The sequence below is a fragment of the Rhinolophus sinicus genome, chromosome 1, assembly GCF_057876585.1.
Source record: "Rhinolophus sinicus isolate RSI-liver-muscle chromosome 1, RSI-T2T, whole genome shotgun sequence".
NCBI classification, from domain to species: Eukaryota; Metazoa; Chordata; class Mammalia; order Chiroptera; family Rhinolophidae; genus Rhinolophus; species Rhinolophus sinicus.
This window is the reverse complement of record NC_142501.1, coordinates 7,229,545-7,252,726: the sequence shown is the minus strand read 5'-3', so window position 1 is coordinate 7,252,726 and position 23,182 is coordinate 7,229,545. Positions and strand designations below refer to the sequence as shown.

Sequence of the window (23,182 nt, the reverse complement as noted above, 5' to 3'; positions counted from 1 at the left end):
CATCGGGAATGCCCACCTCCCCATCACCAGGGGCGAAGGCGAAAATGACATGGGGTACCCAGAATGGGTTGTTCGGAGAAGCCAAACTACTCAAGGACCAGCAGGATTCAGGCTTTGATGTCAAGGTGACCCCCCCAAGCTGCGTTCATTTGCTCTCTCAGCCCGCCTCCAATGCTGGGGTCGGGGGCACTACAAACAGACCTTGCAGAGCCTGGTTCCTCTCACACTTCTCCACACAGGACATCAGAAACACGCAGTGGAAACTGCTCAGCACTACAAGGAAGGAGCTGACAGATGCCACTGGGCAGATCACAGATACATCATGGTGACAAAGAGCACACACTGCGCGACCCTCTCTGCAATTCCACACCAGGCAACCTAACCTACAGTGACAGAGCCATGTGTGCCTGGGATGGGGGCTGGGGGTGAGGTGGGGGACTGACTACACAGGGGCACAGGGGACGTCCCCTCCTGGGGTGATGGAGGCGTTTTCTGATTGGGATGTGGCACTGCGGCCTGAGCCCCTTTGCATCCGCTGTATGTCAATTACCATCTCAATAAAGAGAAAAGGGGGGAAGGAAAGGAGATGGGTGAGGAGAGGGAAAGAGAGACAAAGAACGTGAAGTACAGGACGTCTCCCACCCCCAGCATCCAGTGGCTCCCGAGAACGCCCTGCGCGGAGCCTCTAATCAAAGACTGGACCATCACTTCTGCGCAATGGTAGCACGAAGTGCATTTTACTGGGCCTCAATTCTTAGAAGAATCGATCCTCTAACATATAAATGGTTCTGAAGAACTAGAAGGTCCACTTTCTAACAAGATGAACTCAGTTCTCTCCACCAAGTAAAAAAGTGTGATAACGCCAGTCAGAGACTTAGAAATGGCAGTTTTCAGTGACAGGTTTCAACAGCTGTTCAGCAGTCAGTAAACATGTAAAATCTAGTACAATAATTACAGGTATTAGCTTTTCTTTGTCTTCAAATGATAAGTAAATCTTAAATTCTGGAAACCTCCCATATTCCTAAGTAGGAATTGTAAAAACGTTCTGATATGGTCAAGTCAATCTTTTTTTTCTCGGGTAAGGGAAAGGGTAGTAGCTATGTTCAAATCCTACTTGCTAGCCTTTCGTATTTTTCACGAACCAAGAAAGACATAAATAGAGCCATCCTACCTCTACTCTTCCCACATATATACATAAAAATGAATAAACCGAGCCCAATGTCTAACATTCTCTATCAGAGAAGAAGGTGCCAGGATAAGCTGAGCTAAGTACCAGTTCTATCTTTGGCAAAGTAAAAAAAAAAAAAAAAAAGTTAAAACTCTTTACATAAGCTTCTTTGCTTCTCTGGCAATGGCCCAAAGCTTTAAAAAAAAAAAAAAAAAAAAAAGCCTGACTAAAGCAGAAAGCCCAACTGAGAAAAACTTCAAAGGACCAATGTGATAGAAAAAAACAAATGTTAACTTTTTTTTTCTTAATGCATTTTACAAAAAGCTATCATGAGAAGCAACACCTGAAATTTCTAACACATATCCTGGTGGCGACCATGTCACACAGTCCCCGAGTCCTGAGCACAGCCTGAGCCTTCTTCAGACAACATGCTGAAGGTGGAAAATGACCCTGGAAGGAAGGTCTGCATCCCAAAAGGAGTGGTGAGCAAGGTTTGTGGTGAGCTGGTGGGCATTTTCAGGAATAAAGTTGGAGATATGCTATGTTAATGTCTGATGGGAGGTTTGTTGGTGTGGTTTCCCCTCATTGATTTGTATGTACCCTCTCTATGCTAGAATCCGGAAGTTACAGGCTAAATAATTCACCACACTTGTCCTTAAACAGCTTAGAGTCTAGTAGGAGAGACAGACAAGCAGCCAGAGGGCCACACAGTGTGACAAGTGCCATGTAACAGACCTAAGCAGGGATCGCTAACGGGGAGCAGGGGAAGGGGCTGGGAAGAGGAGTGGGGAACGCGCCAGGAAAGCCGGGCACAGTGCTGAGTGAGGTGAAGTGGGCTTGTGTCACTCGTCACTTGTGGCTGTGGCCTCCCCTCTCTAGCTGTGGCTTCCTCCTCCCCCAAGGGCCAGCAGGGAACCATACCAGACGGAAGCTCCCAACTTGTACAGACGAATGTCTTTTATTAAGAGCAGGAAAAGCACCCAACACAAGGCCACCAACTTTATCCTGCTCACTAAGGACATTAAAAAAAAAAAAAGAAAAACCTCCCACCTCCCATTATTTCATTTCAAAGGCATTTTAATAATAATAAAGACATTTAAACATGAAAAAAACAAGTCATACAACCTCAGAATAAGTGAAAAGCCTCAAACTAAATATATTTGGCTTTGTAAAAGAGTAACTATTGTTGCTATTTTGGCTGTGGCAGTAAAAGTGTCATCATGAACTTGTGTGTAGAAGTCCTGCAAACAGATAGAATTAGATACTATTTTATGACATTTTAGACATACTTGCCAGGACCTTTACACGCAGTAATAACCCTGCAAGGTGGGAGTGTTACCAGCATTTTTCAGGGGGACATGGCCTGCCCATGGCCACACAGCGGTGGCAACGCCGGTGCTGCTGCACGTGGTTCCCTCCGACGGCAGAGCCCGTCCTGGCCCCACACACAGGCCACAAGGCCACGGGCTCTAGGAGGGCTGAGGTCCTGTCAGAAGCAAACATCCATTTCATTGTTCTTGCTTTGGGGACGGCAAAGGAACAATTCTCCTCTGCCACCTTTTCTTTTTCTTTTTTGTAGTCCCAAACAACCAACTCAAATCCTTTGTGAAACCAGGAGAGGTATAAATATGGAAATGAATGACACTGAGATCCCAAGCATTCCAGACGCCACCATTACCTTCTCCTCGCTCCTCCATCTTGGACCAGCGCCCGGGAAAAGCACAAGATGGGGAGACGGAGAAGAATCACGAACTCCTGTGTGTCCAGAAACGGGAAACCTCTGGACGCTTATTCCGATTTCCAATACTGTACTTCACTGTGGCAGGTACTGAGCACACATTAGGTGTTTAATAATGAATGAACCCAAATCCTGTAGACACTGCTGGGCGTTACGTAAAGTCAGTGTAGAAGGCATGGTCTCTAACCTCTAAAAGCCTCCATTCTGGGTCTGAAATATGGAGATGATTATAAATAGAATACCAACTACAGACTTAAATGTAGATCTCAATTTACAAATTTTATGTTTTTCTTCTACTTTCGCCATTTAAAATGAATGTCTATTGTACTTAAACAACATTTTAATGCACAGTTCCCAGGTGCACCTGAGCATGAGACGAGCTCCTGCTGTGTCAGGACGGCCCAGGTAGCCACCCAGGTAACCACCCAGGTAACCACCCAGGTAACCGTCAGAGCCTGGCCCCCTGTAGGACCGTCTGTAGACATCTGTGCGGGAAAAGCGGAGCTGAGTGGGGCCGAGCAAGAGAGAGGGACAGCAGGAGCAGACGCACGACCTTGGCAAATTTCTAAGCATCCCGTTCCTCTCCCTGTGCCGTGAACACAGCCTCAGTAATGACCACAGGAGCTGTGAGGATGAAGCAAGGTCACGTCCATGCGGTGCGTTATTCAATGGTAGCCACTGTGGTCATCTGATGACGGAACTGGAAGCTCCCAACTGATCACAGCTCAAGCCACAGAAAAGTCCAAGGGGCCTCAGTAAGGGTGTCGCTGAAACATAGGAGGACGCATACTTAGGCGGCAGCGGCATGACATTAAGCCCCAGGAAACTGAGAGAGCAGGCAATGGATAAATGTCAGAAAATCAATGAATCTCTGCCACAACAATCCAAATGGAAGAGACTGTCAGAAGGCACAATGACCAAAAGGACAAAGCATGAAGGGCGGGGCTGGTTCAGAAGGCCTAGCGAGGAGGCCAGAGTGAGGGGCTTTGCCGAGAGGCCCCCTGGGCTGAGCACCAGAGTTCCTGGGCCAAACAACTGTTGGGCTCCCGCTGGGAAGGTCAGGGTGCTGCCAGGAACGTGCTACGAGCAGCCTGGCGGGACTCACAGGGGGACAGCACACGCAGCTCTGCCTGGCAGTGTCGCTTTGCATCTGTGACAGGTGACCTGGCTTAAGTAGTATAGATGAGGGACGTATCTCCCATGTGTGAAACCAAGCTAAAGCTGGGCAGGTTACAAACCAGTTTAAACAGAATGATCCCATTTGTTTTTAAACGTCACGTTTGTGTGGGTGTCGATACGACAATCTGGAAAAGTGCACAGCAAGGTGTCAGCAGTGCTTTTCTTCTTTAGAATGTTTTTTAAAAGTACAGATTAATTTTATAATGAAAGAATGAACTGAGTTTCTGTATGAGTTTTGAAACCTGGGCAGACCACACCGAGACAAAGTGTGGAAGCGCTGCCGAGAGCCCCCATCTTGTACAAAGTAGGGTTGGAACCACGACCCTCACACGCCCTCTGTAAACCAGCGGATACAGGGAGGCCACAGGCACACCCCACTTGCTTTTGTAAAATCCCTCATTGTGGAAAAACCCTACAACAAATTGCTATCAACCAACGCCTGCCTTTCCGCTAGCTCATTGCAGAGGGAGGCGTGTCGCCTCCGCAGCTGGCTTCACCAATTATGCACTATTTCAAGTGGGAACAAGAAAGGGGTGGGATCCCTGGGTGCTCCACACGACTCATGCCCTGAAGTCCGATATTGATGAACCATTTCTGTTCAGAAACAAGTCGTAGAAGAGTCAAGCCTCTCGGCTGCATCCCAAGGCAGCAGGCGCCGGCCCAGCCTCAGACCCGCAGCCTCATCCTCAGGGGGCAGGTCCTTTAAAAGCTGGACGTCACCGGAGTTCATTCCACGCAGAGGCAGGTCTGGGGGAGACATTCTGGGGAGTGAACAAGTCTTAGTTTGCTGGGTCAGCTGAACCAAATGCAGGGGCCCCGCCCCAGCCACGTCCACACACAGGCAGGCAGGAGACGGCTCAGCTCTCACACCCAGCCCCCCAGAGATCAGCCAGACGAAGGGGAGTCGGCAGCCTGACAGCCCCATCCCAAAGACGGGACAGAGATCCCAGTGCCCCTGACAGCCCATGACGACCCACAGGGCTGTGACCACCAAACCCATGCACTAACATGCACACGCCAAGCTGCTCAAAGGTCTATGACAGGTAAGAAGGGTGGCGGCAAATACATAAACCGATCGAGTTACTGCTGACGAGTTCTTAAAGGGCGATATCACCCAGTGTACTCACTGTGTTTCATGACAGCCACACCTTTACAACCCACAAGGCTGTGTCATGTGTCTGCAGGTTAATGGGGGAAACACAAAGACAGAGTGAGTGTCCCCAACCCTGGGTCCCTCTGTGCTTGTTCCCCCAGGACACTCGGTCACAATCCACTCTAATCCCTGCTTATGAGAAACTGTCTTGGGTTCCGGAGGCTGGACTAGGATCTTTACATGGCATCAGGATTCCTCTGCCACATTTGTTGAAAGACCAGACTCCCAGTCTGTAACGTCAAAATACATATAAGAAATAGGCCATGTAAAAGGGATCAAATACATGGTGATGGACAGAGAACTGACTCTGGGTGGTGAACACACAATGTGAGATATAGATGATGTGTTACAGAATTGTCCTCCTGAAACCTATGTAACTTTACTAACAATTGTCACCCCAATAAACTTCAATTAAAAAAAAAAGAAATAGGCCATGTCACATTCATTCGTTAGATTTAGATGGTCTTTCCAACAAATTAGCATAACAGTAAGTGGTAAAGATTTTCCTCTTGTTCCATAAATGTATTGCAACTAATTTGCAACCTCATTTTAATTGGAATTCTTTTCTGATGGCACACCAATGAGCTTTCTTCCTCAAAGATTTTAAGGATTATCATTACACAGCTATGAGCAATGCCATTTAACATTCGTTTAGATGCGAGTCTTTTCCCCACGGCAGCGCTGGGGAAGAACAATTTTGCGCCAAACACACCTGAGCTGAGCACCAGCCTGCACAACTGCACAACCAACACAATGACACCGGCATCACCAAAACCATCTGGGCTTCATTGTGGCCGTAGATTAGAAATATTTTCCCCTTCTTTTTTTATGGAAAATGTCACACATAAAAAAAAAAGAGAAATTAGAATAATGACCCCAGATTTCCCGTTAACAAATGGCCAAGCTCATTTCACCTGAGACTGTGAAAATGGTTCAATGCTCCCAGAACCATGTGACCCAAATGTGTCATCACCTGACCTGGTGGGGCCACCGTGAGCCTGGCACCCACGGCATGAGTCCTCACGCTGGCAAGAGGCAGGCAGGGCAGGGGCCCTGGACTGAAGAGACCTGCGGCCTCGTGGGGAAGCAGAGCCACTGAAATATTATAAAACCAAGGAATGAAAACAGGAAGGCTGCAAGGTCAACTCAGCAGGGACAAGTCATGCTGATGTCACTGTCCTCCCTGCTACGACATGATGAGGGGACCACTTCCCCTCTGCAGTATTCTACTCCCAAACTCATAAGACCAGTCGAACAACGTGAAAAAACACCAGGCAAACCCAAATCGAGGGCCACTCCACAAATTATCCAACTAAGCACTCTTCAAAACTGTCAAGGTCATGAAAAATAAGGAAAGACAGAAACTGTCACAGACCGAGGAGACCAAGGAGACAGGACAACCGAACGCAATGTGATATCCTGGACTGGAGCCTGGAACAGAGAAGCTCGGTGGAAAAACTGGTGAAATCTGAGTAAAGTCTGTAGTTTAGTGAATAATGAGGTACTAATGTTAATTGCTTAACTTTGACAAATGCGCTGCGGTTACGTACGGTGTTAACATTAGGGGAACAGTGGGTGAATGGTATATGGGAACTCTATTATCTTTGCAACTTTCCTGTATATCGAAAATGTTTTCAAAATACAAAGTTCACCACAGAAATAACCTAAAAGTTGCAACTGGCTCCTGCATGTCCATTATGTCCTTCACAAGGAGTCAGCGACAACGTGGTCTGCGTTTTAAAACTCAGCCTGGAAAGACGAAGCCGAAAGAAATAAAAAGATTTGTTTTAAGAAATCTCAAGGAAGCAAGCACCTTGAAATGAAGGCAGGGGCCTCCGGAAGCTCAAGGCCACATGAGGTGACGGACGGCGGTGCCCCGCTGGACACTGAGCTGGACACTGAGCGTCTGTGTGACTGCGGTGTGAGCTGTGCTGACAGCGAGAAGCGGCTTCCAAAGCCCGAGGCTGCCCCTGCCTGCTCTCCGCACTCCACCCTCCAGTCTGGTCGGAGGCCGCCGGTCTCCCTGGGGCCCTCCCTCCCTTGCTGCCCCCACCCCGTCCGGTCCTCTCCCCTCCAGCCCTCCCTTACGGCACCTCGTCAGGCGGCAGGTTCCCGCTAGGCTGGACACAATAAAAGGAGGCCGGTATGACACAAGACCATGTGATAATTCAATTTTTTAAAGACTAGGTTTTTATGTACCTGGAGAAAAGATGAACTGCGATCGGAACCGTGCACTAGGAAACCTGAAGTTGCAGCTCTGTACAAGGAGGGGCTGGAAGAAGCAGGCGCAGCTCTCCCTTGGGCCTCTCCGGCCTGGACCCCACTCTGGGAACTGCCTCACAGTGACGAAGTCACTCATGCTTGTAGATGGCCTTGTAAAGGCGCTTCTTTACAACAGTACCCCCCCACACACACACACAGTTTACACAGGACACAATTCTAGAAATAAAAGCACACACCTGGATTTTCAAATTATGAACGGCATGTGGGGATTTAATTCATTCTGAACCAGGTTTAAGAAGACCTGTCCTGAGGCCAGTGCGTCGTGAGCGCTCCCACGGGCGGCCGGACGCTGCCTGCACACGGGCGCGAACGCGCACACACTGGAACGCGAGCCGCGGAAGGAAGGCTTTCTGTGAAACGTTCCTGCCCAGACGCCCGCCTGCAACGAAATTACCGAACGACAGAGAGAACCAGCAATAATAGAGTTTTTTAAATAATCCTTTAAAAAAGACAGAAGACATTCTAAAACAGGCTGTGCTATTTCTCCAGAACAGCAGTTGGAAGAGGAAGGAGCGGCCACGTTTCTCGCGAGGCCATCCCTCGCGCACAGCGTCACCCTTCCTACTCCGCGGGTAACTGCAGAGTCTTGCACGATGCGGGTCACAACTCCCCAGCACCCGAATCAGGGACCAGGAACCCGTCCAAGCTCCCTTGCCCAGCAGCGTCACTGAGGCTTCCCGCTTTAACTTGACATTGAGAAAACGGCTACCTATGCTTTTTCCACGCATTTGTATGTTTTATTAAACTAGCAGCTCTCCAAATAAACCTTGGACTTCACACCTCTGACAGTCACAAAGTTCACGAGCAAGTGTCAGGCTGCGTACCTGTCTATGCCCCACCCCCGTGCCAGGCATGGCCCCTCCCCGGACACCCAGGGGGTGGGCTGCTGCCCTCTCCGAGCTGCCATGGAAGCAGGCTGTTGTCCTCCATCCAATGTCAGGCCTGTGCCTGCCGCCCCCCCAGTCCCTTCCCCATCATGGATGCTTCACTGCCCTTGTTTCCTTGGAAAGCACCTGTGCCAGGACTTAGCACCTAGGGGCACAGCATATGCTGAAAGGAAAAAAGGGGGAAAAGCCCCAGGAGAGAAATGGCAGCCCCACCTCGGGGGACACAGGGCTCAGGGGTGAGTGCCAAGACTCAGGAAGAGCCGTGTCGCCTCGACTCACAGCCCACCTGCTGTGCAATCCCAGGCTGATTTCCTCTGAGCCTCAGTTTCTTCAACTATAAAAAGACCAGCACCTCCTACTTCTTGTCCTTCTTTCTCCACACCAAACCAACGCAAGGCAGCCATCTGGAACGAGCACATCTGCTCTGCAGACCCAGCTGACCCCCCAGGAGGCTGTGCCAGGGCCTAGGTGTGTGGGGGAGAATCAGCAAGTCCACTTGACCAGCAAGCCACCTGAGCCACACGGCACCATATGTGCCGTGCCTGTTAGAAAGGTGGAGTGGTGGCCATTCTGACTCTCGTATCATGTCTCCTAGGTCAGAACCTGACAGAAGTCAACGTCAGTGCTCAGCGCTTAGCCTTACGAAGCCCCCACCATGTGCTCCGTAAGTGCTTTTAGGGAGACAGAGAGCCATTAAGACAGAGTCCCATTCTCGTGACTTACTCATAAGGAAGATAAAACTAAAATACTTTTATTAAAAGGCAGAATGGAGGAAGAGAGGGTGGTACGCTGACCGGGTGCAGACAGAAACAGACCCACAGGGCTGGAGGGAACACGGAACGGGGAGCTGCTGTTTAGTGGGTGCAGAGACTCAGGATGGGAAGATGAGTGTTCTAGAGACAGACACTGGTGGCGGCACAACACGTTAATGTATTTAACGCCACAGAATTGTGTGACTTTAACTGGCTAACATAGTAATTTTTATGTTATGAATATTTTACTGCAATAAAAAATAAAATTTAATTGAGAAAGAAAGAAACAGACCCACCCATATTTCTAAACTTCCTATATGCCAGAGGTAAGTGTCCCAAGGCACGGAAGGGACTCATCAGTCATCTACTTGGAAAACGAACAACTGGATTCCTAGTTCACACCAAACGCAACAATCAACTCCAGGTAGACTAAGGTTTAATATGAAAAGCATTTTAAAAGAAAATATAGAAAACTATGTAGGCAGGAAAAGATTTCCCTTAAAAGTCATTAAAAATATCTAAGATTAATATAGTCAACTACATTGAAATGAAAAATGTTTAACAAAAGCCAACATAAGGAAAGTGAAAAGAGATGCACAAACGTAGAGACATTATCTGTGCCTCATATCACCACTAAATTGATTAGTATACAGAATGTGTAAAGAACCGACACAAATCAATAAGAAAAACACAGACCACCCACGAGAAAACTGAGCAAAGGCCTGACCAGGATTGTCACCAAAGAGCAGCATGAACTGCTGACAGCCCTGTGAAAGGACGCTCGTCCTCCTCCGTGACAGGAAGGCACACTGAGGCCAGAAGGAGATAACGCCTGACATATACTGGATGGATCCAGTAAAGAAGTGACAACCTAGGGTGGAGAGGACGGGGGCGCTGGAACTTGCATCCGTGACCGTGGGGAGAGTACATGGCAGCGTCACTTGGGCGTGGCATTTCTGCGGGCCGCGAGCACGCGACCGCAGGAGCAAGTCTGCTGCTCGGTGTAAACCTGAGAGAAACGAGTGCACAGCAGACCCGCCGAAGGAGGGTTCAGCGCCACGGCACCCCCAACGGTCAACAAACGGAAGCGAGCCAGGATCTGCGACAGGAGAAGGATAAACTGTGGTCTCGGCGCATGATGGTTAATTTTACGCGCCAACTTGACTGAGCCCCAAAGTGCCCAGATACTGGGTCCAACATTATTCTGGGTGTTTCTGCAAGGCTGTTTTCGGACAAGATTAACATTTTAACTGGTTAAGTAATTGCCCTCCATAAAGGGGGGCGGGGAGGCTCCACTCAGGTGAAGGTCTGAGAACAAAAAAACCCAACTCTTCCCCAGTAACGGGAATTCTCCACTGTCACCACCAGTCCGCCTGGGTCCCTGGGCCGCCAGCCTGGGACAGGACTGGAACTGCACGATCGGCTCTCCCGGGGCTCCGGCCTGCTGGCCCGGACCCCAGACGTGGGCTGGCTAAGCTCCATCAGCACGTGAGCGCCTTCAACTTCACTGCCTTCTGTGCACACATCCTAGGAGAGCCTGGCGAACGCAGTGCTCACGGCGGAATATTATTCAGCAGTAAAAATGAAGGAAAACACAACCGCAGATTACTCGATCCCGTTTTCATAAAGTTCATAAACAAAACTGAATATATTAGTTATAGATACATATATACGTGTGTAAGGATGCTTTTTTTTAAAAAGAAAAGCAGGAACTGAGGGACTGTAAGACGCCCTGGAACGCCTTAGGCCTGCAGGACAGCCCACTAGGAGCTGCCCGGGGGGAGGCTGGCTGCCAGGTTTTTAGAATTATGCTTCAAAATTTACATATCCATCACACATTGTTTACATGAATTTTCAGTTATCTAATAATATTTCTAAACTCGAGGTAGAGAAGAAAAGTGCCATAAGACACAAGGAAGAAACACGTGTGCACCACATTCCAGGCCTAACGCAGGCCAGCGCCGAGTGCCCCCCCACACCTCTCAAACACAGAGCTTTCTGGGCCAGTCGGGAAGGTCAACCTGGCCTGCAGCCTCCTGGATTCGGAGCGTTCAGCTTCCCGCCCAAGCTCATTTTGAGGACATTGGTGCGTGTGTTTTTCATGCGGGAGAGAAGGGGGGTTAGAAGTGATGACTGGGCAAGTCCTCAGAGCACAGAGCCACGGGCACCTGCTGGTGACCCGCCTGTCACTCTCAATGTCACAGGTCACTCCCAGTGTTCTTCCTACTGCCCTGCAACTGCTCCTCTGGCGTGTGACTTTAACAATCCTCCTCCCCACCCAACCCCAGGAATTCATTCCTGGTTCCTGCAGGGTGAACCAGGAGCCACTCCACGTGGTGAAAGGCCAATGGGAAATGCAGGCCTCAGGGACAGGTGGTGACATGCTCCGGGCAGCAAAGAGAAACCCAGGCGCCGGCTCAGGCTGGACAGATGCTGCCACAGCCGCTTCTCTGGCCCCTCTCTCTCCACACGAGCCTGTCCACAGGATCAGCTGGGGGTTCACAGACGTGGGGGAACAGTGTTCCACACAGGCCTCCCCGTCATGCCCGGGGCATAATGAAATGACCACGTAATGTGCTTGTTGCAGGGTTCTGGTAAATATTTCTGTATTTATGTGGATTCCTTCTATAACCATTTGACTTAGAGTTTTATTAGGATTAGCGGCAGAATTTTATTATATGCCTTTCAAACATCTGTTACTATATGTCAACAAAGGTTTTCCCTTTAGTTTTATGTAGTGAATTGTGAAGCATGACATTAACTGAGCACTTACCGTGCACCAAGCAAGCCCGGCTCTAAGTGCTTTGCATGCATTATCCCATTTAGTCCTTACGTCAACCCTATGCGGTGGCACTATTCTTGTCCTGCTCATTTTACAGATGGAGAGTAAAGCTCAGGGAGACTGAATAATTGGGCCAAAGGCAGAGAGCGAGGAGCTGGGAGGACCGGGACACGCCACGCCAGGACCGGGACATGTGTCAGGACACGCCACGCCAGGACTGGGACATGTGTCAGGACACGCCACGCCAGGACTGGGACATGTGTCAGGACACGCCATGCCAGGACCGGGACACACCACACCAGGACCGGGACACGCCACGCCAGGACCGGGACACGTGTCAGGACACGCCACGCCAGGACCGGGACATGTGTCAGGACACGCCATGCCAGGACCGGGACACACCAGGACCGGGACACGCCACGCCAGGACCGGGACACGCCAGGACCGGGACACGCCAGGACCGGGACACGTGTCAGGACCGGGACACGCCACGCCAGGACTTCCTCCGGCCGCCACACTTCCTCCCGTTGCGCTATCCTTGCACTTCTGGAATAACCCTCACTTGGTCATGGAGAATTAATCTTTTAATACACTACTGTATTCAAATTATTATTTATTTAGAAATATATTTAGCAATGTTGCAAATATATATGTCAATATATATCTCCATACACACACATACAGAGGAAATTGTTCCATAGTTTCCTCTAGACCACGATGGAACAGAAACTAAACTCTATAAAACAGAGATACACACATTTGACTACCAAAAATGTTTAAATTTAATGGGGAAAGACGCCTAAATAAAATAAAAACAAACTGTAGAAACAAAAGCTGGGGGACATGTTTCCAATACATACAACAAAGGATATATAGCCCAAAACTGAAAAGAAAAACAACCTAGTAAAAGAAATGGACAAAGGATATGCGTGTAGAATTCAAGAAGAAATACAAGTGGCCAATAAACATGTGAACTGATGCTCAACCTCACTAATCCTCAGGAAAATACAAATTAAAATAAGAAGGATACTATTTCACCCAGCAAAAAACAACACCTGCGGCTGGGAGAAATGCCCAGAAAAGGGGTCATCTTGACTGGGCCTCATATGCCACGGGTCGAAGTACGTCCTACAAAAAGGCTGATGCACTTCGATTTGGGGTAACTACCAAACCTGCGCAGCTGGCGAGCTACCTGGAGGACAGTCCATTCGACAGTGAGCACCTCGCCTACAGGGCGCTGCTGGCAGGTCTTTGTTCGCAGGGCAGGGCTGCAGATCAGGAGTGTGGAAGGCAAAGGAAAGTGAAAGAGCAAGCTGCTGAGTGAGGCCTGCACTATCTTATTCCTTTTATTAGGAGCAGCACCGAGGTCTGCGAGCCTGCAGAAAGTTGTGGAAGGCTCGGCTGCACCAGCTCAGAGTGAGAGGCCGGACGTTCATTCCCACTTAGCTGTGCATACATCTTTATGTTTCACTTGGCCTGAGCATATAGTAACAAATGCCATAAGTGGGAACTTTGAGAACTTGGAGAAATCTAATAAAGAATACTGCAGATCAAGGGGGTGGCAGAGTCCTTTTTCTCCAGCGGACTGACTGCAACCGGGCCTCTTTGCTCCCAGGTGACTCCCTCCTACCTGAGCTCACCCACCCACACAGGGCGGAACTCGGGAAGGCCTCCTCCGTGGTGGTTTCGGGAGGCAGTCAGGCAACATTTCTTGAATTCCTATGAATCACAGTATTTCTTGAGTTCCTATAAATAAAGTGCTGTGCTTTTTAGCCTCTAGAAGTTTAGGTGGGCTCACTGGAGACACACAAAATTGTATTTCCCTCCTGGATGCGACCTGGCCCTGGGTTAACGTAGCACCCCTTTCATGCTGCAAAGCTTTTCTGCAGGGGCTTCTGCCCAGCACACATTCCTCCTCCGGGGAACAGCGTTCCCAACAACCGGGCTTTGGGGAATGCCCCCGCCCTTCGAAACGGTCCTCCCTCCCGGCTCATTCGGGTTCCCTCTGAGTTTGTGAGGCCACCCCAGCGTCTTCCAAGGACGTGCTCTTAGGTCCAGGCTGGCTTGGGACCACACACCCGTGACGGGGACGCTGTTTCCTCTTGACACTCCCCGCAGCCGGGCACACAACAGGTATACGGAAGCTTGGTCAGGACTGTGCCTCTACAAAAGACCGACACTGAGAAACCTCAGAAACGGGTCAGATGTGCTGGGCACTGCCTGAGGCCCAAGGACAGTTACCTCTGGTTACACCTCTGACACAAAAACATGCAACTAAGCACAGAAGGAAACCGAAGGCCCACGTCAAATTCCTGCTCTTCCATGAATGCTCCGATCCTTTCCTGCTGGGAGCGCATGCGCTCTCTGAAGGCATCCGCCACTTTTTAACTTGTGTCATGGTTAGTGGCACGCAGACATTGCCCCCACTAGGCTGGAAGCTTCCTGACAGCAGAATCACTGTCGAATTTACTAAAGGACGTCCTTGGCACAGCAACCACATGTGGCGAACAGCTACGCGTTGCCCAGTGGGCTCAACGACAGTTGTCCCCAAATCTATTTATGCCAATTATACATATAAGTACACAAATGTATTTACAAATATATACATTTAAGTATAAATGTACATATATGTATATATGTGTATATATGCTCACACACAAACTATATACTCATAAGTCTACGAAACACACATAAGTACACAGTCGTTTCTATGAAAACTACAAGTTGCTAAAATTTTTAAAACTTTGTACAAGTCCTAAATCAATTACAGGGGTAGGCATAGGTGTGGGTTAGACAAGTGTAAAGGATTGGGTAAAATTCTGTAAAAATCTAGGATTTAGCAATTCAGGTCGCTTCACGCCTCTAAATTCTCAATCCCCTTCAAGTAAAACCCAAATATGGAACACAAATGGTAGGTGTGGCTTACGTGAGGCAACAAGTGACAATTCTGATCAACAGATTCAAAGTAAAATAAAAGGTCAATAAAAGATTGGTCCATGAGACACACTGCTGTTGTTTTTTAAGTTAAAAATCAAATGCCTAAACTATGTACTATTTTTTATGATTCTTGCTTTACCCAACTTCTTTAGATAACTGACTGCTGGCCAGTCACTGTCCCATGAGACAAATGGTGAGTGACCACTGGTCAGCTGTCATGTCTAGTACTGGGGACAGTGTTGCCTCATGGGAAATAAACTGGTGTAAAACTCAGCTGCATGAGCTACGCACAGGCCGTGGGGCACAGACCTTAGCCGGGCACTCAGATTTCTTCCCTGCCGTCAGTGAAAATAGAGCAGCTATAAAATTTGCTTAAAGATCAGGACAAATTAAGAAAAGTACCTAATTCAGAATTCTCCATTTCCAACTTAAAAGAAAAAGCCCCAGGCTTCCCTCAAGGTTCTCTGAAGTTGATACGTTAACCTAATAAAACTCTGCTCCCACCTCCCCGGCCCATCTCTCCAAACTGAATCTGGGGATGAAGGGAAAACCCACCTGCCAGGGACACAAGCATGGTGACTGTGACCACCTGTGCCTGACTCAGGACAGCTGCTTAGTTACACCTGACGCAAAGATGGCTCCAGGTGGAAAAACGATTCCTTTCACTCTCGCTGCAGAGCATCTGGGAATAAGGAGCAAAGCAAACTAGAGGGAATGGAAACTAAATGTTTCTACCTTCACCTGTGCCAGAAGGTGGCACAGCTTTGGCCTGTGTGGCGGTTACAAGACTAACTGAACCAGGGGCAGAGCTGGGTGCCTCCCCATCCCCTTGGCACTACAATGCCACCGACTTAATAACGAAGACACTGGAAAGCCAAGCGGTGGTGACTGATTACTTCCAAAGAGGCAACTGCGGGTCCAACAAAAGCAAAGAGGGCAGGCGGCTGGAAAACAAAGCAGGGCTGATACTTTGTTTTCCTTATTCTAAATTAAACCCTAGAGGCGAATATATGTTGGTTGATTTGTTCTGTTTGGTGACCAAAGGTCAGAGAGTGGCTGTTTCCTATAAAAAAACTGAGACCAAGAAGTGTGTGGGGTGCTGTGACCAAAGAGAGGCCTCCTCTCAGCTGCGCACATCTAAGGACGGGGTGCTCACCCCCAGTCACTCCTGATCGCTCCACACGCCCCGCTCTGGGCCACAGAAGGAAGCACTTGGAGGCCCCGAGATGGTCCCCGCCTCCCCGGCTTCACCTCCCTTCTACGTCCAGACCCAGTTCTAGGGCTCAGCAGGGTCACCCTTTACTACCCAGCACCCCCAACCAGCCACACTATCCACCAGCCCTCAGCCAACCCCTCAGAAGGGCCCACCTGGGAAAGAGAACAGCACAATGAACAGCCCTTCTGTTCGCTCCCACTGCCCCCCCGCCCCTGCCACACACACACACACACACACACACACACACACACACACACACAGAGTTTATCATCCAGCTTCAGCTGGTTTTAACCTGTGCCTGTCTCTGCATCCTATTCTGGAGGAAGGGGTCAAATGTGGAAAAGACCTGGAAATGTGACAAGTGCCCCCACCGAGAAGTCACTGAGCAAACCCACATTCTCGCCTCATTCCACGGCCAATTCCCCCCGTCTCCACCCCCACCATACCCTCCCGACTGACGTCTATCATGGGTCCATATAGCGCCACTGGCTGCCTGTCTTCAAGGCCCACACCACCCACACAGAGGACACAGCAAGGTCATCTTGACTGGGCCTCGGGGTCTGGCCCCCCGCAAATGTCCAGGGTCAGAAAGCTCACGCTTCCATTTCAAAATCAACAATTCCCTTGCTCTGCAGGCTTGGTCAAGCAACCGAAGTTGATTTGTCTTTTTCCAGAATTAATACAGAAAAAGCAAGCATTAGACAAGGGAGAAACATGAAGAGGAAGACCGGGAGCTACACTGGGAGACTTAAAAGAGGGCAATGACAGCCAGCAAACGAGAACTGGCCCAGCAGAAAAGCAAAAGCAATCCAAACTAAGCAAAAGGACGCTGCGCTGTAAGCCGCATGCAGCCGCAGAGTGGTCGGCACGTCCGGCAAACATCCCAGCTACTCAGGAAAGAGCAGCAGCCACCCAGCTGAAACATCACAAGTGTAAACCAAGGCAGCATTCTTCTGGTCAAATGAAAGAAAAAAGAATGACCCTGGCTCCCCTCTCCCCTTTCCAGCTGTGCTACCCACAGCCCAGCTCGGATGCCCCTGGCATCTTGGATCTGAAACCCCAACTGTTCTTTCACAGGTTCATCGGGGCCTTGCAGAGCCCGGCACTGTTCCGAGAGGGCAGGAGACGGGCGGGCCTCTGCTCCCGAGACGGTGACAGTCTAACCGAGGGACGGAGGGAACACACACCGAGCTCCGTGTGGGGCACGGCGCCTTCAGACTACAACTCCAGACTACAGCACAGACGGGGCGGGGGGGGGGGGGGGGGGGGGCGCGCAGGAGCACCATCACACTGCGCCCCAGGGGAGGCCCGCGGGGAGGCAGCGCTGGTGCTGTGACCTGAGCGGAGAGAAGCAGCCTCTCGGCCTCGCAGCAAAGTGCAGGCAGTGGGAACCACATATGCAAGAGCCCTAAGAAGGGGCAGCTGCTATTGCATCAAACACTTGCCTCTCTACCAACGAAGCTCTATCCTTTTCTATCCGTTCCAGAAAACCTCCCAGAAACCCAGTTCTGATCTCACCTTATTCTTCTGCTTCAAAACCTTTGTTGACGCCCACTCCCTGAGAACCACACTTCTTGAGTGAATTTTACTGGATGTAAAGGATACGCACACGGAGATACACCATCTGCTCTTCTTCCACGAAGCCTTCCCTGACTACCGACCCCGGCTGCACCCACAGCACTCTGCCCTCACACCAGCTGACAGCGGTGGAGTCCCCCACTGCCTCGGGACTCAGTCAATGAGACATTCCCCGCGCCTGGGGTGTGTCTACCCCTCTACCCCCACAGACCAGGCCGGAGCTGTACACCTCACAGCATGTGAGGAACACAGGACAGCCATCGCCACTGACACCCCAGGGCAGAGCTGTGTGTGAGCGGAGGCCAAGCGCTCAGCCTGGCACAGACACTGGACACTGAGAGATGGCGCTGCGCCAAGGAGCTCAAGGGTGGGGTGGACCCACCAGCCCCACGGTACAGCTGAAAGACCAAGCCAGAGACAGCCCGTTTCAAGTCCCAGCTCTGCACGTACTGGCTGTGTGACCCTGAACAAGTATCTTTACTTGTCTGAGCCTGTTTCCTTTACACATAAATAGGTGGGGACAGTGTTAGCTTGCCACACTACGCTGAGCTGGATGTCATGTATGTTAAGAGCCTGCCACACAGTAGGTGCTGGGACATTGGTCACGACTGTTACCCGATGGGCTGAGTAGCTCTCCACAGACAACTCCATGTCACGCCGCCCCAGGACACCCCTAAACAGAGCCGGCTCTTCCCCTCAGGGACCTCACTGGCCACCCACTCTGGAGTTCGGGAACAGTCACTACACACCCCCACTGGCATCACGGTCAGAAGTCAGGCGTGTGCCAAGGCAGGACCACAAGCACATAAAACTCCAACTCATTTTCATAAAGACGCAACTCAACCTTCTGCGTAGTTCCCCTCCCTGCTTCTCTGTAAAGGTAGGCAGGTGAGATCGAATAATCCTGACTCCTAGTAATTTAAAGGGAAAAACTGCAATGAACTGAAAATCTAATGCAAAGGTCCATGTCCCAACAGCCCAGAAGAGTCCGGCCTCAGGGTCCATCGGGCAAAAGTCTAAATGCTCCTTGAGCTACAGCAGCTCAGGAGTAAAACCTTGTCGTTACAGCACATGGCCCACCGTGAAACGCAGCAAAATGTTCCTAAATAGCTCTCTGTACTAAACAGCGCTGTTAACATCTCGCCACACTTCCTTCTCTTTCCATAAGAGACACCAAACTACACTTGATTCATTCTAATCTATTCTGGCCCCAACATTTCAAACATTTCCAAAAACTCAAATTATTTATTAGCTTACCATAAAAATTACAACGGCATCACACACTTTTGGGGGGGAAACTGTAGAAACTTAAATCTGTGATCTAAAAGACACTCAAAGAAATAGGTTTTTTAACACAACAAAAACCTCATTCTCAGAGGACAAAAAGGTCAATGTGTGTCTCATGCAGGATGTAAAGGAACCACTGACTGATGCTTTTTAAATACACCACCATTCCTTTCCCCATGAAGCCCTGGTGCCTGGAGTCATGGGAGAACACAAACGGACAACCTGAGAACTGAGGGCCCCCCGTCATCCCTGAGGGCCCCCCGTCTTCCCTGAGTGTCCCCCCCATCTTCCCTGAGGGCCCCCCGTCATCCCTGAGGGCCCCCCATCATCCCTGAGTGTTCCCCCATCATCCCTGAGGGCCCCCCGTCTTCCCTGAGGGACCCCCCCATCATCCCTGAGGGTTCCCCCATCATCCCTGCCACATGGGTTCATCCCACAAATGTCTGCCTGTCTATCGGATGCCAGCAGAGAGCTAAGAACTGTACATTCCAATATAAAGGCAGGCCCTGCCCTCCACCTCCCTCCTCCCAGCCCAGTGGGAGAGGAAGAGCAGGTTGTCAGCCAGTCACACCTTACATGACCGCGCGGGCAGGTGTGGACCTTGCACTCTGCAGGCCCAGGGGAAGGATGCTGTGGGGGGAATGGGGCACCGGGGCGAAACTAGAGTTGGGTTTTGAAGGATGAGTAGAAGTTTAGCAAAGATGAGAGAAGGGCATTTACAGCCTGGGAAAGCACATTTGGGGAGGGAAAATGCAAGTGTAGTAACAGGTGAGGTTAAACAGGTAAGAGGGGGCCAGACCACAAGTTTGGATTTTATTGTGACGGCCAAAGGGAGCCAGTAGACAATTTCAATCTGGTCACATTGGAGGTCACAACCACCCCCTCTACTACTAAGGAAAAGGCGGCAGCCACCTCACCCGCTCCTATTTTGGTTCATAAGAGTTAATGAAAAATGTTAAACCAAGTCTCTCCTCCAACATTCAGAAATGGAAAGCATGGCCCAAAGACCTTACATCTGCCTTCTCAGTGCCTCCATTTCCTCATCTGTAAAATGGGCGGCAGCCACCGCACAGGGTTGTTGTGAGGACTGAATGGGTAACATCTGAAGGGCTTAGAGCAAAGGAAACACTCCCTTGCTGTTAGGTGCCGGTGACGGTATGAGCAGTGCTAGTACCCGCGGTACCAGCCGCATATGGGTCAAGGCCAACTGCCCACACGTCCAACACAGGCAAACACATTACCGCCTCTGTGAAGCAGCTGTGCGGTGGTACAAAGGCAGAGCTGCTCCAACCCCTCTGTGACTGAAGGGCAAAAAGAGTGAGCACCCATACCCCGCACACGGGGACAAAGCTGGCCAGAGGGGGACCCGGAGCCCAGAGTAGAGCCATGTCTCCTCTGTCAGAGGGCAGGGCACACGGCTGCCCGCCCACCCAGATGGCAAGGGCCCCTCCCACCTTCCTCCGCTGCGGCGCATCCCCAGCCAGGCCCGCACCCCACCCAGCCAGGCACAGAAGGCTTACTGTCCCCTCACCTCTGTACCTGGCCGGCTTCCACAGTAACCTCTAGAAATGAGACACTGCCCAGAACCCACCCACCAGAAAGTCCTGAAAGGCCCAGAGTAGAGGGACCGACCACATGGAATCTCAGCCGGCGTCTGCCAGCCCCTTCCTCACACGCTGCTCAGTGACAGCACCTCTGCTCCCAAGAGGCTTAAGACACACGTGAAGGAAGGAAAGCGCCAGGCTGTATAAAAGCTGATGAGAACAGAAAACAGTCATGACGCAGGGCTCTGTGCGCTTAGAACCATCATTCCCAGACCTTTGGATTTCACTAACTGAAAAATTTCCCCCAAAATTTGGGGGACTTTTCAACAAATCATGCTGAAACCATTGGATATCCACAGACAAAAAATATATACTTCAATCCAAACCTTACACCATACACAAAAAATAAAATGGATCGTAGACCTAGACATAGAGCCTAAAACTATAAAACTTCTGTGAGAAAACATTTGTGACTTTGGATTAAGCAAAGATTTTAGCTATGGCAACCAACCAAAAAAGCAAAAACCATAGAAGAACAAACAGACCATCAAATTTTTTAAACTTCTGCTCTTCAGAGAGCAGTGTGAAGAGAATGAAAAGACAAGCTACAGACTGAGAGAAAATATTTGCAAATCATGTATTTGATAAAGGCCTTGCATCCAGAATATGTAAAGAAATCTCAACACTAAGTACAGATGGTCCTCACCTTACGATGGTTCGACTTACAGCTTTTCACCTTTACCATAGTGCGAAGGCGACTCACATACAGTAGAAACCAAACCTCGACTTTTGAATTTTGATCTTTTTCCCTGGCTAGTGATACCCTCTCTCCTGATGCTGGGCAGTGGCCACAGCCCCCACTCTCCTGTGCGACCATGAGGGTAAACAATTGATACTCTACAGCGTCTTCACTGTGTTGGAGGGTTTGCCCAGCCGCAGGTTAATGAAGTGCCTGAGCCGTTTAAGGCAGGCCAGGTGGGTTAAGCTACGATGTTCAGTAGGTCAGGTGCATGAAATGCATTTCGACTTAAGATGTTTTCAACTTATGACGGGTTTATTGGGACATAAACCCATCATAAGTCAAGGAGCATCTGTAATAAAATAACCCGAGTTTTTAAACAGGAAAATGATCTGAATAGCTAGTTCACCAAGGAAGATATACAGACAGTAAATAAGCACGTGAAAGGATGTTCCATATCATTAGTCATGAGGGAAATACAGATGAAACCACTACTACAGACCTACCAGAACAGCAAAAGTTCAAAACACTGACCATACCAAGTGTTGGTGAGGCTGCAGAGGAACTAGAATTCTCCCAGGCTGCTTGCTGGTGGGAAGGCAGGACGTTCAGCACTGAAAACAAACTCTGCCCTGTATGTCATCCCGTCACTCCAGTGTTTACTCAAGAGAAATGGAAAGCACATGTCTCTGCAAAGACTGGTACACAAATGTTACAACAGCTTTCTTTGCAACAGCCCCAAATGACAAACAGCCTAAATGTCCATCAGTAGGTGAAGGATAAACAAACTGCGTGTGTGTGTGTGGCATATCCACACACTGGAGTAAAAAGAATGAAATACTGATATATAGTGCAGCATGGAGGAATCTTGAAATAATACTGCTGAGTGAAAAAGCCAGACTAAGAAGAGTATACACTGGATGATTCCATTTATGTAAAATTCTAGAAAACTCAAACTAACCTCCAGTGACAGAAAGCAGACCAGCAGTTGCCTGGGAGGGAGGACGGGCAGGCAGAAAGGATAGAAAGTAGCCCCGGGAACTCTGGGTGTGAGGAATGTGTATGTTCATTATCTTGACTGTGGTGATGGTTTAACGGGCATATTCGTACGACAATAAAACTTATCAAATTGTACATTTTAAATATGTGCAACTTATTGACTGTTAATTATACTCAGCAAAACTGTTTGAAAGTTTGGAGGAAAACTATATAAGGCCGCAAGGTTTTTATTCTGTCAAGTAAGACTACTCTTTAAAAACTACCAACTCTTATCGCCAACACTACAAGAAAGGACATTTTAAAACTAAAAGATACAGAGGTCACAATTTTATACTAAAAGCGAGCCCTTCCCAAGAAAAGGCGGTTTCTAACCTTAACATAAAAATTACGCTGTCCTTACTTTTCTCACATTGGTGAGGACACCATTTCAGAGCAGCTTCGATGACGCTCTGGGCTGGGGACACATCCCCTGCTGTCTCCATTTCCAACCTGCAGTTACTCCTGCAGAGGCAGCACCCAGCTCCAGCAGCGCCGGACTGTCATGTGTACTGTGGGACGCCGAGACACCACGTCCCTCCCCTCCTGAAGGACAAGTCACAAGGACAATGTACCTGGAGCACTGCCTGCCGCTAAAGAAGGGACCTGAAGAGCTGTTTACCTCGGAGCCAGAGTATCTGTGCTTTGCTGCAGGAAAAGTTTCGTATATCAACGTTAAAACTGTTCGCTGGGAATCTTCCAGGCTAAAGCGAAAATAAAACATGAGCTCTGAAAAAGACCACGATACAGACTGGAGTCCTTGTGATATTGTGCCAGATGCTAACAAAATCCCAAAAACCTCAGCAGCCAAGCCCTACCAGGAGACTGGGTAAAAAGACACCGTGCTCGTCACGTGGTCCTCCCTCCCCCTCCCCCCGCGGCTGCTTTAGTGGTGAGAACAGCT

General features: G+C 49.6%; 1 protein-coding gene across 5 annotated transcripts in view; it reads right to left on the bottom strand.

Annotated features, from left to right (window-relative positions):
• The window catches only part of PACSIN2 (protein kinase C and casein kinase substrate in neurons 2), a 111,645-nt gene that overhangs the window by 74,206 nt on the left and 14,257 nt on the right, over positions 1 to 23,182 (bottom strand). The window contains exon 1 of one of the 5 annotated variants that reach the window (XM_074326494.2): positions 22,643 to 22,662. The exons of the other annotated variants lie outside the window; for them this stretch is intronic. The gene's annotated coding sequence lies outside the window, so the exon portion shown is untranslated. Of the gene's footprint in view, positions 1 to 22,642; positions 22,663 to 23,182 lie in introns of those variants that run through there. 5 annotated transcript variants of the gene reach the window in all.